The 9000-nt window shown below is 51.6% G+C and overlaps 1 long non-coding RNA gene across 1 annotated transcript; it reads right to left on the bottom strand.

Annotated features, from left to right (window-relative positions):
* Positions 1-6270: 6270 nt before the first annotated feature.
* On the bottom strand, positions 6271-8543 carry LOC135980248 (uncharacterized). The gene is made up of 2 exons (XR_010597408.1): positions 8347-8543; positions 6271-6721 (listed from the first exon to the last, which is right to left on the bottom strand). It is a non-coding gene; the product is annotated as an uncharacterized LOC135980248 (long non-coding RNA).
* Positions 8544-9000: the final 457 nt, after the last annotated feature.

The following is a 9000-nucleotide window of genomic DNA, read 5'->3' as shown; positions in this document are numbered from 1 at the left end:
TGAAGATGCTCTGGTTGGCGAAATAAACGTCAACTGTAACTCGTTCAGGCAAGGATCCTTTTCCTGTTCTGTGTTTGTACAGCACCTAGCACAATGGGGCTCAGTCCAGGTCTGGGGCTACTGCAATACAAACAATAAAAACAGTAATAAAGAGACGGATGAAGCAATTGGAATCTCTGCCAGGCTTGGAATGTGGCACAAAGGGGGCCCTTTGAGTGCAGGGAGTCAAGAAGTCACAACACTTCTCAGATGTGATGTTCTTAAAAGGAGATTTGGATTCTTCTTAAAAGGCTCAGTTTAGGTCTGTCATTGACCTCAATGGAGCCAGGATTTCACCCTTTGAGTCTCATTTAGTAGCTGTATAAAATGAGGAGGTTACCTGCTTTACAAAGCTGGCCTATATTAATGTTTGTTCTCATTGCTGTGACCCTTGTCCTCCCTCTCCTGCTCCTTCCTACTTGTTATACCTTCCTACTTCGTTATATACTCTGTGGATCCATGTCTTGAATTTGATGGCAAGCTCCTCAGGGCAAGGACTTCTACTTCGGGTAAAGTGCCTAGCACAATGGGACGCCGCTATTTTAATAAAAAACAATTATAGAGGTTTCAAGAGGCACGGTTGTTTGTAAAGTGCATTGTGATACTCAGATGAAGGCACTATGGTCAGGGTTCTCAAACTGGGGTCGGGACCCCTCAGGGGGTCATGAGATTATTACCTGGGGGGTAGTGAGCTGACAGCCTCCAACCCAAGCCCTGCCTTGCCTCCAGCATTTATAATGGTGTTAAATATATAAAAACAGGTTTTTAATTTATATGGGGGGTTGCACTTAAGGCTTACTATGTGAAAGGGGTCACCAGTACAAAAGTTTGAGAATCACTGCACTACGGTAATAACATTGTGTGCTTCTGTTGTGGCAGACTGACAAGATCCTGTAATATCCTGAACAAACTTTATGGAATTAAGCTAAACTTTACTGAATTAAACTAAACCTTACTGGATTAGGGTAAATACCTTTGTACATTGCATTAAAAATGCAATTGTGTATATGTTATTGTGGCATTGTATGTATCTTCTCTAGTAGCAGGAGGATACTAATGAACTTCCTCCTTACCAACCCTTTGAAACCACCCCCCCTGCAGAGATATGCCTATCCTAGTTCAAACTGGATTCTCCAGGGACCAAGAGACAAGGAGAAATCTTTTGGATACATGATCTGCGTTTAAATGGACTCAGGGTCTTCTTCCTGATCCAGCAAACAGATGTGACCTTTGTTCCACAGAGGGTCCCAATCCTCAGTGTAGGGTTGGAAGGATAGGGCCTGCCAGAATGCATGTTAGCATGTGTATAGGTTGAGGTTCTGTTCTCGTTTTTAATGTTTTCACTGTCGTGCTTTTTACCTTATATCTGCAACAACTCTCTGTTATCAGTATCTGAAGACAAAACAAGCAAGTCTATTTAGTCTCTGCAGTGAAGGCAGAGAACTGTGCAGCAGAGCCATACCCTGCTCAAATGGGACTGAGACGCAGGCAACAGTCTGGGGAAGCCGAGAGTGAGTGCCCTTGCTGGACCTCAGGGGAGGGGGAGAAATACAGGTGCAGTTACCCTGAATGGTGAGTCATGTTCTGGAAAAATGCAACATTGTACGCACTCTTTACAAAAATTATTATGCCCTTATATCTGGAGAAACATTGAGCCATCTATTGCTGTGTTCCATGCAAATTCTCCATATCTTCTCGGCTTCAAAAGCCGGATATTGACAGTAAATATTGTAAGTATACGACCAAGCTAATTCTTGGCTTCTTATTTACAAAGGATCCCAGACCTATTACATACCATTTTCCTGATCTTACGCATGCACCACCACAGCAAGCCAAAAAGGAAGAGCATTTGGCTTTGATGTCCAGCAAAAATTTGATGATTAATCACAAAAAAGGAAATAACTTGATATACATACAGACAGACACACACAAAATCTTGGCACAATATGCAAATCTCTTCTGCTAAGGGCAGACACAGCAAGCCAGATTCTGATCTCAGGCCTGGTCTACACTAGAAAATTAATTTAGTTTAACTACATTGGTCTGGGGATTGAAAAATCCACGACCTTGAGCAGTGTTGTTAAGCTGACCTAAGTCACCCCGTGTAGACAGTGCGACGTTGATGGAAGAATTCTTCTGTTGATCTATCTTCCGCCTCGGGGGGAGGTGGATTACCTACACTGACGGGAAGGGCTTTTCCCATTTACGTACCTAGCATCTACAGTGAAGCGCTATAGCCTCAGTTGCAGTAGTGTAAATCCCGAGTAACTCCACTGAAGTCAATTAGTGAGATCAGGAATTGGTGATAAAGAGAGCAGTGCTGAACTAAACTGGATCCTGAACTGAATGGAGGCAAGCCAGTGCAATTGTTTAAAGAAACTGGCTAAATGTGGTCGAGCGTGACCTGGCACAGTACGACTGTGTTTATTTGACGGTGCTTTTTCCCAGGCTACACTAATCTTGTAGACCTTTGTTACCTTTACTCCTTTTCAACAAAGGAGTAGGTAAACAGAAGAAAGTGCCTCTTATCATTCACTTCTGCCTTTCTTGCAATTTCTCCAGTACAACAGTAACCGCACTGTAGTACTTGCAAAAAGGCTGTTGGCTGAGGTGAGAGCTAATTTGTTTAGAATTACTAAGAGTAGATATCCAGAAAATAAGATTTGTGATAAAGTCAGAGTTTACTAATGCAGTTGATAGCTCTATAAACACTAAATGCATGAATTGTAACTTTTATATGATTAATCTAATTGATAATTTGAAACAACAGCTTTACAAGAGCTCACTGGGTACAGTTTATTTTGTTTTTAATGATTGACTCATTTAGCAGTTCGGTGACATTTGAATATTTTATAGAATAGTATTTAAAAGCTAAGATTGGATCATTTGGTTATTCTCTAAAGGCCCGACATGGTTAATTTCAACCCACTCAGGATCTTAGTCCTGATTTTTAAAACAAACCATAATTAAAACTATTTACTCTTATTGGAAAAAGGCAAATATAGTGCCCATCTTTAAAAAAGGGAAGAAGGAGAACCCAGGGGACTACAGACCGGTCAAGGAAACCATTTTGAAGCCCTTGGAGGAGAGGAAGGTGATCAGGAACAGTCACTATGGATTCACCAAGGGCAAGTCATGCCTGACCAACCTGATTGCCTTCTATGATGAGATAACTGGCTCTGTGGATATAGGGAAAGCGGTGGACGTGATATATCTTGACTTTAGCAAAGCTTTTGGTACGGTCTCCCACAGTATTCTTGCCAGCACGTTAAAAAAGTATGAATTGGATGAATGGACTATAAGGTGGATAGAAAGCTGGCTACATTGTCGGGCTCAATGGGTAGTGATCAACGGCTCGATGTCTAGTTGGCAGCTGGTATCAAGCGGAGTGCCCCAGGGGTCGGACCTGGGGCCGGTTTTGTTCAACATCTTTATTAATGATCTGGATGATGGGATGAATTGCACCCTCAGGAAGTTCATAGATGACACTAAGCTGGGGGGAGAGGTAGATACGCGGGAGGCTAGGGATAGGGTCCAGAGTGACCTAGACAAATTGGAGGATTGGGCCAAAAGAAATCTGATGAGGTTCAACAAGGACAAGTGCAGAGTCCTGCACTTTGGACGGAAGAATCCCATGTACTGGTTCAGGCTGGGACCGACTGGCTAAGCAGTAGTTCTGCAGAAAAGGACCTGGGGATTACAGTGGATGAGAAGCTGGATATGAGTCAGCAGTGTGCCCTTGTTGCCAAGAAGGCTAACGGCATATTGGGCTGCATTAGTAGGAGCATTGCCAGCAGATCAAGGGAAGTGATTATTCCCCTCTATTCGGCCCTGGTGAGGCCACACCTGGAGTACTGCATCCAGTTTTGGGACCCCACTACAGAAAGGATGTGGACAAATTGGAGAGAGTCCAGCGGAGGGCAACGAAAATTATCGGGGGGGCTGAGGCACATGACTTACGAGGAAGAGAACTGGGGTTGTTTAGTCTGCAGAAGAGAAGAGTGAGGGGGGATTTGATAGCCTTCAACTACCTGAAGTGGGGTTACAAGGAGGATGGAGTTGCAGGGGGGAGGTCTAGGTTGGATATTAGGAAGCATTATTTCACTAGGAGGGTGGTGAAGCACTGGAATGGGTTACCTAGGGAGGTGGTAGAATCTCCATCCTTAGAGGTTTTTAAGGCCCGTCTTGACAAAGCCCTGGCTGGGATGATTTAGTTGGTGTTGGTCCTGCTTTGAGCAGGGGGTTGGACTAGATGACCTCCTGAGGTCTCTTCCAATCCTAATCTTCTATGATTCACAATAATCATTTGTAAGTTTAACTACAATATAATTCTAGACTTGATTTTGTTATTAAAATTCTTTAGCTCCATTTTGTACAAATGGGTTTGTTATTATAAGGCTGCTCATGAGTGCTGGGGAGTTTTGCTCTGGTTTTATTATGGTAGGGTTACTCATCACAGGTTGGTATGTTCCTGGAGCGTGCTTGTGAATGCTGGGTAAGGGGAACACTGGAGTGTTGCTGTAGAGTTGTTGCTGTGAAATGAGCTGCTTGCAGTTTTGTTTTTGTTTAAGAAAAAACTCAAACAATATATTTTGCTGCCTTCTAAAAAAAAAAAAACATTAACTAAGCTATACTAAATGTCATGTGGGGAATATCCCCTCTCAGGCTGGGAAGCTCCTTTCCTTACTTCTGCCTGAAATGAAACCTACATTTCACGGGGCTTACAATTGCACAAGTCACAGGCCCTGCACTGTGCCAACAGCAGTCTGTGCTGCTAGCACGGTGATAACCTGACACATGTGCCATGCACCCACTAGTTGTGCCTGCTGGGATTGCTCTTAGGATTTGCTGGCCATTCTCTGTACTGTTCTAATGTGCAATGGAGCACAGAACAGGGGCTGTGCACTGTATAAGAATCTCCAGGGCAGCTCGCTCCCAGTAGGAGTTGTGGAACTTCATGAGTTTTAAGACAGAGCTGGACAAATTTATGAGTGCAATTGTCTGGCAGGGTTGCTTCTGATGGTAAGGGGCAGGGCTCACTTCCAGTTTATGTTTCCTTCATCAGGGTTTCAGCCAGCCACCTGTAGGGATCAAAAGGGGATTATTTTTCTCCCCCACCCAATGTATTCTGTTTTGGGTTTTTTTTATTGTTTTGTTTATTTGTTTTTGTCTCCTTCCTCTGAAGCACCAGAGATGGCCTGGGCTGGAAATGGACACTGGATAAGGAGGGCCAGGGCTCTGAGGTGGGCGGCACCAAGCACGCTCTCTCAGGTGCTATTCTTGCTCACATGCTCAGGGACTGATTGCCATACGTGGGATAGGGAAGGAATTTTTCCACAGGTCAGTCTGGCAGTGACCTTGGGGGGTTTTCACCTTCCTCTGCAGCGTGGAATGAGGGTCACTTGCCAAAGTTATATCTGGGTCTATCTCACTTAATCATGTCCCTGCCATTACAGGGGCCTCAGGCACTGATGCATCTTTGTCCCTTGTATTGTCTCCCTGTGGCACATAACAGTCTAGTCTCCAGTGGGCTGGAATACTTCGGTTTAATTTGGGTTGCTGGGTTAGTATACGCGTGCTGGGTGGTGTTGGTGGCCTGTGATATACAGGGGGGTCACACTAGATGATCTGATGGTCCCTTCTGGCCTTAATCTCTATGACTCTAACTCACCAGAGTCAGTTAAAAGGACATTACATGTAAACCACTGGAAAGCATCAATTCCACTTAAATTAAATAATAAGAGAGGTGATGCAATGGTGGGGAAAGCAAAGCTTCATCTGTTGATGGGTCACACACTTGGCATATAGGCATGGGGCTAAGAGCACAGAATAATGTATTGGGTACTACATTTTACCTAACTTCACCCCACCCCACCTCCTGCTCCCCCCACCTCCTGCTCCACCCCCAGACTCCCACCCCTGCCCTCCTTATGCATCAGATCCCTATTCTATGTGAAATCAACCTGTCACGGACTCACAGATCGTGCCCACTCTTGGCCCTGTGCGGTCCCTGGGAGGAACCCCCTTCAGTGTGCCAGCCCTTGTCAGGGGTCCACTCTCTCTCGGGGGTTAAGCCCCTCCACCTCCTGGAGCCGCACCTCTCGGAGCCTTAGCACACCTGTTTCTTGCCATGAGCCCCCTCAGGGAGTCCACTCGCTCTGGAACCCCAGGGCCTCCACTCCCCAAAGGGAATAATGTAACCCTGTTCTCTAGACTGGAGTGACACTCAGCCAGTGTAAAACAGGAAGGTTTATTGAGCGTCTGAACATAGCACAGGAAACGCTTAGGGCCCTCGAGCCTGGCTTCCCTCAGCACAGCACATCCAAGTCTCCCCTGCATCCAGGTGGGCTCTGCCTGCTCTCCCTCTCCAGCCCAGAGCCCTCCTGCTTCCCAGATGGGCATCTGATATCACCACCCTCAAGCCCCGCCTCTGTCCATTGTCTTCTCTCCAGGTAAACAGGGTCGCCTGGGCCTCCTCTCCTCTCTTCCGTCCTCTGGCAACCTCTGGCTGGAACCGGCTTGTTAGGTCACCGGGGGTCCTCTCTTTACAGCCCATTGTCCTCCCACTGGCCAGAACTGGCTGCGACTCCTGAGCTGGGCCTCTGGGTCACCAGGTCGCCAGTCGCTGGGGTATCCATTCTCCAGGCCATTGGCTGGTGTCCTAAGTTCCCTAGCTGGTCCTCTGTAACAACTCCCTCTCCCATCACCTCGTTAAACCAGTGACACCCAGGGAAACTGAGTCCCGCCCCCTCTGCATGCAAACCATTGGAAAAACAAGAAAAAAACAAGACAATTCCCCCACTTCATCACACAACCCCAACGTTGATTCCCCATCCCACCCTATCCCCAGCTTCACCTAACCTCTACTCTCACCCTACCCTTCCTCTGTCCCCTACCGCATCCCACACCCCACCCCAACCCCTCCCCCACCTGACCCAACTCACAGCCCATCCCAGCCTAACCTCAGCTCCACCCCCTGCCCCCTACCCCACCCCCGACTCCACCTCAGCGCCATCTCTGAACACTACCCCACCCTACCTTCCCCTGCCTCTGACCCCACCCCCAGATCCACCTGACCCTACCCCACCCTGCCTTCCACTACCCCACCTCTGACCCCATCCCACCCTGCCTTCCCCCGCCTCCACCCCAGTGCCATCTCTGACCCCTACCCCACCCTACCTTCCCCTACCCCATCTCTGACCCCTACCTCACCCTGCCTTCCCCCGCCTCTGAGCCCTACCCCACCCTGCCTCCCCTACCCCACCTCTGACCCCTACCTCACCCTGCCTTCCCCCCGCCTCCACCCCAGTGCCATCTCTGACCCCTACCCCACCCTACCTTCCCCTACCCTACCTCTGACCCCTACCTCACCCTACCTTCCCCCGCCTCTGAGCCCTACCCCACACTGCCTCCCCTACCCCACCTCTGAGCCCTACCCCACCCTGCCTTCCACTACCCCACCTCTGAGCCCTACCCCACCTCTGAGCCCTATCTCACCCTGCCTTCCCCCCGCCTCCACCCCAGTGCCATCTCTGACCCCTACCTCACCCTGCCTTCCCCCCGCCTCCACCCCAGTGCCATCTCTGACCCCTACCCCACCCTACCTTCCCCTACCCTACCTCTGACCCCTACCTCACCCTACCTTCCCCCGCCTCTGAGCCCTACCCCACACTGCCTCCCCTACCCCACCTCTGAGCCCTACCCCACCCTGCCTTCCACTACCCCACCTCTGAGCACTACCCCACCTCTGAGCCCTATCTCACACTGCCTTCCCCCCGCCTCCACCCCAGTGCCATCTCTGCCTCCTACCCCACCCTGCCTTCCCCCGCCTCTGAGCCCTACCCCACCCTGCCTTCCACTACCCCACCTCTGACCCCTATCTCACCCTGCCTTCCCCCACCTCTGAGCCCTACCCCACACTGCCTCCCCTACCCCACCTCTGACCCCTACCCCACCCTGCCTTTCCCCGCCTCTGAGCCCTACCCCACACTGCCTTCCACTACCCCACCTCTGAGCCCTACCCCACCCTGCCCTACCCCACTCCCAGCCCCGCCTCGAGTCGCCCCCCGCCCCGCGCTCCCCCAGGCAGCCAGGCAGGCATTCTGGCCGGCAGCGGCGGGGCGATGCGGGCCCGGCCGGCTGCCCTACGCGGAGTCGCTGGCGGCGCAGGAGCGCTGCGTGGGGCCGGGCGCGGCGGGCTGGCTGCTGCTCTCCGAGCCGGCGGGGCCCGTGTACACGCGCGGGCTGCGGGGCGGCCCCGACCCGGCGGGCGAGGAGCGGCGGCTGCGGGCGCTGGGCGCTGCTCACCTTCCGCGGCCCGGGCCAGCTGCTGTTACCCGGTGCCGGACCCGCGGCGCCTCGGCCTCTGCCGCCGCCTGGGCCTGCCCGCCCCGCGCGCCCTGCCGCCGCCCTCCACCGGCGTGTGGCTGCGGGGCCGCCAGCTCTGCGCCGGGCCGGGATCCGGGGGGAGGCGGGGGGCTGGGAGAAGCGCGGGGTTCGGGGGGTCCCGGGGCAGGAAGGGAGTGAGGGGGCCTCGGGGTCCCTGGGGAGGAGGCAAGAAGAGGGGTGCAGGGGAAATGGGGGGCAGGAGAGAGGTGGGGATTGGGTGATGTAGTTGGCTCCAGGTCCCTGGGGAGGAGGCAGGAAGAGGAGTGGGGGTAAAATGGGGGGCAGGAGAGAGGTGGGGGTTGGGGTATGTGGGGGGCTCAGAGGCAGGAAGAGGAGTGGGGGTAAAATGGGGGACAGGAGAGAGGTGGGGGTTGGGGTATGTTGGGGGCTCAGGGTCCCTGGGGAGGAGACAAGAAGAGGGGTGCAGGGGAAATGGGGGGCAGGAGAGAGGTGGGGGTTGGGTGATGTAGTTGGCTCAGGGTCCCTGGGGAGGAGACAGGAAGAGGAGTGGGGGTAAAATGGGGGGCAGGAGAGAGGTGGGGGTTGGGGTATGTTGGGGGCTCAGGGTCCCTG

The sequence above is a fragment of the Chrysemys picta genome, unplaced genomic scaffold (assembly GCF_011386835.1).
Source record: "Chrysemys picta bellii isolate R12L10 unplaced genomic scaffold, ASM1138683v2 scaf2354, whole genome shotgun sequence".
Taxonomy (NCBI): domain Eukaryota; kingdom Metazoa; phylum Chordata; order Testudines; family Emydidae; genus Chrysemys; species Chrysemys picta.
The sequence above is the reverse complement of the archived record's forward strand: the minus strand, read 5'-3'. Positions and strand labels throughout refer to the sequence as shown.